Genomic DNA, 7,844 nt, shown 5'->3' on the forward strand with positions numbered 1-7,844 from the left:
TTTATAATTTGTATAATTAACCTCCCTGTGGTTCGACCCCGGTCTTGCCGGGTTATTTATTACTTCGACACTCCTGCACTTGGGAGAAGACATCAATCTTTTCGTCGTGTCATTATGTATTTATTTTAAATATAAAATGCTGGCTAAGAACCATTTCAACTCTCATATTGTATTTTGATGTATTCTTGGTCATTCTTACATTGTCATAACGTTGTGTATTTATTTTAAATATACAATTATCAAAGTAGTGGAGTTGTTACTGCAAAAAATCAAATCGAAGCAAATCTTTTAAAAGACCTACCTATCACTAAGTTTGATCGTTTTAATATTGCTTTTATGTCAAGTTTTATATCTTTATGTGCAATTGCAAAAAACAAAACCAAAACAGGTATTTTAAAAGACCTATTTATTATCAAGTTCGATCATTTTAAATTTGTTTTTATGTCAAGTTTTATATCTTTTCTATGCATACTGGTTAAGACCCATTTCATCTCTCATCTTGTATTTTGATGTATTTTTGGTCATTCTTACATTGTCATAATGTTGTGTATTTATTTCAAATATAAAACTATCACAGTAGTGGAGTTACTAATTGCAAAAAACCAAACTAAAGCAAGTCTTCTAAAAGACTTATCCATTACCAAGTTTGATCCTTTTAATTTTGTTTTTATGTCAAGTTTTATATCTTTATGTGCAGTTGCAAAAAACCAAACCAAAACATGTCTTCTAAAAGACCTATCTATTACCAAGATCAATCCTTTTAAAGTTATTTTTATGTCAAGTTTTATATATTTATGTGTATGCTGGCTAAGACTTATTTCAACTCTCATCTTGTATTTTGATGTGTTCTTGGTCATTCTTACACTGTTATAACATTATGTATTTATTTACATATAAAATTATCGAAGTAGTAGAGTTGTTAGTTGCAAAAAACCAAATAAAAGCAAATCTTCTAAAAAACCTATATATTACCAAGTTCTATCCTTTTAACGTTCTTTTTATGTCGAGTTTTATATCTTTATATACATATTGGCTAAGACTTATTTCAACTCTCATCTTGTATTTTGATGTGTTTTTTTATCATTCTTACATTGTCATAACATTATGTATTTATTTTAAAAATAAAACTATTAAAGTAGTAAAACATTGTCATAACATTATGTATTTATTTTAAAAATAAAACTATTAAAGTAGTAAAAGCTGCCAGTTACTTCCCTTAGTTTTCGACAAACACTCAAAACTAGTCATGCATGCATTCTTGGGCCTTGGAACAAGTTTACAAGGCCCACCGGGTTTCAACCCACATTAAAAAGCCTATATGGGCCGACATTACAACCATTTAAAAAACCTCTCTTTTTAAAATTGTGTTAAAATTTAGTATTTTTTTTCATTATTCACTTAAAGTGTTTAGGATAAATAAACTTTTAATAAGTTATTTCCTTGAATATTAATGAGGAGTAACACTTCATTCCCTTTGCTTTCAAACTAAAAAAATGATTCTTTAAAACTTATTAGCCTTTGAGTATAATATTCATTAATAGCACTCATGTGTCAATTAAAGGTATTAATTTCTTTAATAAGTCTAAAAAATATATACCAATAATCAAGGTAAAAAGTAAAAGTAATAAAATTAGAATAAAGTTGTCTATTTATAGTTTTTGTACATACATGAGTCTTGCCAACCAATATGTATAAAATAATGATTCAGGGTAACACTATTAAACTAAAACTTCATTGTGATAGTTAAGCATTGCAACATAACTTATGTCAAATGAATTCATAGGTATTATTGTCCAAATCAAGTAAAAAAAAAAGGACATTTATGCTACTAAATCCTACTTCTAAATGGATAAACCTATGATGACACAATTTGGATGTTCAAGACTAGGGTATAGAACTTTTATTTAAAAAAATTATAAATGAATCTTGATACTATAGGATAAACAAACTTTAACAAGTCATTATCCATGACCCACTATTCCATAAACAAAATGTTTTGCAACCACTCTTTTTAGGATTAGAGCTGGGTTTAATGAGCCCAACATAAGCCTATCTAATTATTAATTGATATAACTTGATTGACTATTTCTGGTCATAAGTTTTTATCAAGAGTAGTTGGTTGTAGATATGTCAATTTATCAATTGTTATCAAACTTAATAAATAGTAGCAATAAAGAGTTACAAAGATAACTTAAACTCTAGAATGGATAAGTTCAAACATCCACTCATAATTTAACTAATTTTAGTAGATTCGTTTTTGACCCATATAGATAGACAACTAATATATTAGGCACAACTGACCTATTAGAAATAGAAAACAATTTGTAATGCAACTTACCTCATATAGAATGTTTTAGAGTTAGAATATCTTTCCTTTAATATAATCAATCATTTACCTTAAATTCTAAAAGACCAATTAGGGTTCTAAATGACTACAACACTAGGTGATGACTCCTTTACATTTAACACAAATCTCATACATTTTTCCTCTTTTAAAACCAAAGCCATTTCTCTTTAGGAAAGAGGGCGGGTTCTTGTAATATTTTTTATTTTTTTATTTTATTTTTTATATTTCAATAAAAAATAAGAAAAATTGTTTATGTTTCAAAACATTTTTTCAACTTAGGAAACTAAAAAATATCTTTACAAATTATTTTTTTTGTTTGAAGAAAAATGACAAAATTAAATTCATGATTAGATGAAATTTTGTTTCCCAAGATATTCTTTACATGTTGACATAAACATATAATATTTGTTCTCATCTTAAGGGTATTGTCGATTATTATTTATTTACCATTTTCTTGAGAGAAATTTTTTTCACCTAATCAAATTGAATGAAATACAAGAATAAACATAATAATAAAAGAGATTTTCACTGTTAGAGTGTCTATTAATAATAAAATTTGATTGTATTCTTATATTAATTAAGGTATAATAAAATTCTTAATGAAAGCCATTATAATTATTATAATCATTCCATTGTTGATCCATAATGATTTCTCTAACAAAACTCATTTGTTGTTATTGAGATATCTATCTGAAAGCTTTCTTGCACTATGTTAATACCATAATAATAATATATATCTAAGTAACACCATTGTAAATAAATAAATTAAATAATTATTATTATAATGTTTACATGTGCCCATTGATCACCTAGCAGCACGAGAAACTACTTGTTAGGAAAAAAAAATATGTGAATAAAATCATTTTATGTACAAGCCCTTTATATTACAAATAAATGGTTTGTTTTATTGAGGAAAATTAATGAGTATTATCAAATCAAAGAATTCATTAGATGTGTTAATTAAGTCAATTACAAGATAAAAAACCAAAAGATTAAAGAAACATTTAACGGGCTAATTCAAGATATTTGAGTCAAGTTAAGCATCAAGATTATATATAAAAAAGATGATCAGACTTTAATTAATAAAATTCATACAAAGGAAGGAGTTGGTTCTTAGGCTTGAGGCAACATATTAGGTTTATTTTTCCAATATATAATTTTAAGTTAATAGAAATAGCTTTTGATCTGATCGTTGAGTGAAGCTGAAAAACACTTGGAATGTTAAAAAGGCTTTGTTTCTTATAGAGTTAGAATTTCACAGCAATCAGGCATTAGAAAAAAATTCCGATAAGGTATAAAAGTTGTTGTTTAGGATTTATAATATTTTTCTAGTTGATTTAGAATTTTTTTTCGTATTTTTATTTAGAAATTTTTTGTTATTTTGTTATTTTTTATGATGTTTTACTTAGTATAGATAAGGTTATTTATCTTGTATTTAGGTTTTTGGGAATTTTTTTTTATTTCAGATATATTATTATGTGTGCAACGTTGCTCATACTCTTGGTTTTTCCTTTAACTCTTCAAAACTTATCAAATATTACTTCTTTGTGGTTTACCCTTATAATTCTATTTCTTGATTCTTTATAATCAACGAGTTTGAGTTTTTGTCCAATAACTACGTTTTATTGGTCTAGGTTTCTTGGGTTTTGTACAATCTTGATTGTGGGTTCTGGAATTCTTTCCCTCCAAGTTTGCATCAGTTTGATTAGATTCATAATGTTCAGTTAATAACCATATATAGGAGTTCTTTAGAGATTTTTTATCATTTTTAGGAGTATCAAAATAGTCAGCAGAGAATAGTGATAAATGGTTGCTTAATCATAAAAGATAAGAAAAGAAGAGTAAAGATGATAAGAATATGTATATATAATATAATTTTCATAAGACTAAGGGTAGAAGGTTATTTTTGTATAAAAAAACAATTCATTAAGCTAAAAAAACAAGTATAGAATGTTTTGCTTTTCTTAGTTAGTGAGTGGAAACATTTAGATATTATCTTTTACATGCTTTACAAGTTGAAGTTTTATTGTAGTAAAATGAAAAAAAACACCTTTTTTCTTCAATTTATAAAAATAATATATTTGAAAATAAAATTTATTTTTCATATTCTTTTTCTTGAAAAAATTGAGTAATATTTCATTACTTAACACAACAATTAAAGGAAAACATTGATAAAATTGAAGCTTTCAAAAAAGAAACTGATTTATCCCAAATCTTAAGAAGAATAAATTAAATTTTTCCTAAGAAGACATTTTTTATATATTTTTAGCTAGTAAATTAACGATATATAAAAGAATTATACTATCTTTATATATGAAGAAAGACTTTACTCAATCTATTGAGAAAGATTCAGTCACTATAACCATAGAAAGCATTATGCTAGAAGTTTTAGTTAACTCAACCATAATCATGAAAGCTACTATACTAAATTTTTTGGCATGCTTGACCATGATATGACCAAAATCTCAACCATCTTTAAGACTAGCATCGAGTAAGAAAAATTAGCTAACTTGATCATAGAAAAATATTCATTTACACATGAAGGTTTGAAAAATTCATCACGGGGCTATTATTGAGCCAAAAGATGTGATTAATTGATCACGTTTAAAGAAACCTTCACGCTCGAAGATTTGGTGAACTTAGTTTTTATAAGTTTTCTATACTAATTTTTTTTATATATAGTTTATTAGGTTTTTCTATCTTAAAACCTTAATAAACCTGTTTGATTTAAACCTCTTGGTTTACTAAATTTTTTATAGAACCCGAATCTCTCATTTGATCTTTTTTTATCCAATTTTTACTTTAACTATATGTATGTGAAACTTGTATCGGTTTGATTGTGAAGTTGTGATCGCATCTTTATAGGTTAAGTCCTAAATATTCCATCCAGCTCCTTGGAGGAAAGAAAAAATTAATTGGTAACATATTTAATGACATACTCGGTTGGACATAATAATGTCAAGATAAAGAATCTACTCTGATGTATGGATTCATCTTTAAATCTCTACTTATCTCTACTTATTATTCTTCTTTTTTTATGGATTCATCTTTAAATCTCTACTTATTATTCTTCTTCTTTTTTATCTCATCTACGAATATCTACTCATCTAAATTATCTTTTGTAGCTCATTCATACCCTTCAAACCATATCTTTAATTTCATGATTATTGGTCAACTAGAGGGTCAAGTAATAAGCTTTGTTAACCAATTTTATGGCCAACTAATTATCTTTCACAACCACGACACTATTTTTCAAGACAAGGAATGGTTACTTAACTTACTTATCAACCAAAGGTCCTTCAACAGTCTAAAAGTATGTTCGACCATCAATCTTTTTAGTACAACACAAATTTATCAGATAAAGATTGAAAGATATTCATATTAGTATAGGAAGACAAAATGAACATGACTTCTTTAAATATTATAGCCAGTGTCAATCAATATATTCAATTATTTTAAGAGAAAACAGTTTATCCTTGTAATCCAAATAAAAACTACATCAATTATATTTCTATGAAGTTTTTACATGAACAAATTACGTAACTTCAAGATAAGCTTAATAGAACTTGACAATTTATGCCTATTTACAAAATACTTAAAGGAGAAGTCTTAAATTTTTATATTTATATAAAAGTAAAAATTAAGGTGGAAACTTTCAAGCTTATTATAATAAATATAAATCAAATTTAGTCATATCAATTATCCAGCTAAGTCTTTAACATACGATCGCTCAAGATATTCATACTTAATAGGTATATGTTCAAATACCTTATAGTCAGATGAATGTTGTTATCTATTTTTGACCCCATAAAAAATTAAAAAAATATATATAAGAAGATACACATAAAGAAAGCCTAGAAGATTGTTCAAGTTGATGATGAAGGATCAAAATGATAAGTGAAAAAGTTAAAGGACCAAAATGGATAAGATTGGTAAAATTAACGACTCATTGACCGCACATCACGCTTCCATGTGGATAATGAATAAATGTTTCCTCAAACACCCTTTTTGTTTTAATAACTTGGACATTTTTAGCTTTCTTCTACTCAACTTCTTACTTCTTCATTTCAATCTTGTCAAATCACTATTTTTTGGCATGTATTTAATCATATTAGGATGAAAACATACCTTTTTATATTGATCATGTTAGAAGACGATACAATTTCTTTGAAAGCTCAATGTTATACAAATTTTCCAGTTGAATATTAGAAGATATTGTATTAGTAAAGAAAGACAAGACAAACATGACTTCTCTAACTATTAGAGTTGGTGTTAGTTGACATATTTAGTTCTTCACAAAAAACAATTGCTTATCTTTAATGTTTAAATAGAAAGTACATGACTATAGTTGTATTCAATCCTTACACATATAAATTTCTAAATTTTAGAACAAGCTCAATTGAACATGTTAATCTATGCCTATTTACCAAAATATTTGGACAAGTTCTAAATTTTTATGCTTATAAAAGAGTAAATAATCAAGGTAAAAACTTGTAACCTTATTAAAACACAAGTTATAACAAAATTTACCCCTAGTTTTTATAGATTTATATATATAAAAGCATCAACAACAAAAGTGGATGTTATATATAAAATAGTTCAAGTAAGAGAAACCATACTAAAAAGTGGAGATTAAAAAAAAAAACAGAGAGAGAGAGAAAATAAGTGGAAAAAATAATAAAAGTAACAACAACTCTCCCTTTTTATTTTTAAAATCGACCAAAAAAAACCCTATTAATATTGTCATTTAGCAGCCACTCTCCCTTTCTCTTCTTGTAATCAACCAAACAAAACCTAACAATATTGTCATTCTCTCTCTTTCTACCATCAAAAAGCTAGCAACCTTTCACCATATCAACCTAAACCTTCTTCTCTTCTTATTGTCTTTCACATCTTCATCAAAAACTCAACCAATAGTGTTCTTCTTTTTTCTTCTAAGTAATGACAAGTCAACAATTCTTTATCATATTAGTTTAAATCTGAACCATGATAGCCTTTCCTCTCTCTCTTTTTCGTTATGCACAACAATAGTGAAATCTAAAAACAATAGCCCTACACCATTATATATGACAATAACTATGACATCTGTTTCAAGCCCTTTATTTAAACATCATTAGATAAACAATATGAATAATAATGGTCAATAACATAAGCAGTGCTAAAAAAAAACATTATTAAGACCCAATCTCCTTCTTTGGCTAGTAAGAAAAACTACTTTCATTAATAAATAGCATAGATCAAAGGCTTCTCGATAATGTGATTAGTACTTAAAAGCATGTTTTTATCAATATTTTATATCATTATTTTGCACTTGAAGTATCAATAACTCCTTAATTAAAACATGTTTTATAATAATATATCTAATAATATAAGATACATTTAATTTTTGGTAAATGTTTATTTTAAATGCAAGCCTATCACATAAATGAAAGGATTGATTGATAAGTTTAAGAACTGAAATTGAAAGGACAAAGAGATGGCCAAACTTAGAAAAGAG

The sequence above is a fragment of the Populus euphratica genome, unplaced genomic scaffold, assembly GCF_000495115.2.
Source record: "Populus euphratica unplaced genomic scaffold, PopEup_1.0 scaffold125.1, whole genome shotgun sequence".
Lineage (NCBI taxonomy): Eukaryota > Viridiplantae > Streptophyta > Magnoliopsida > Malpighiales > Salicaceae > Populus > Populus euphratica.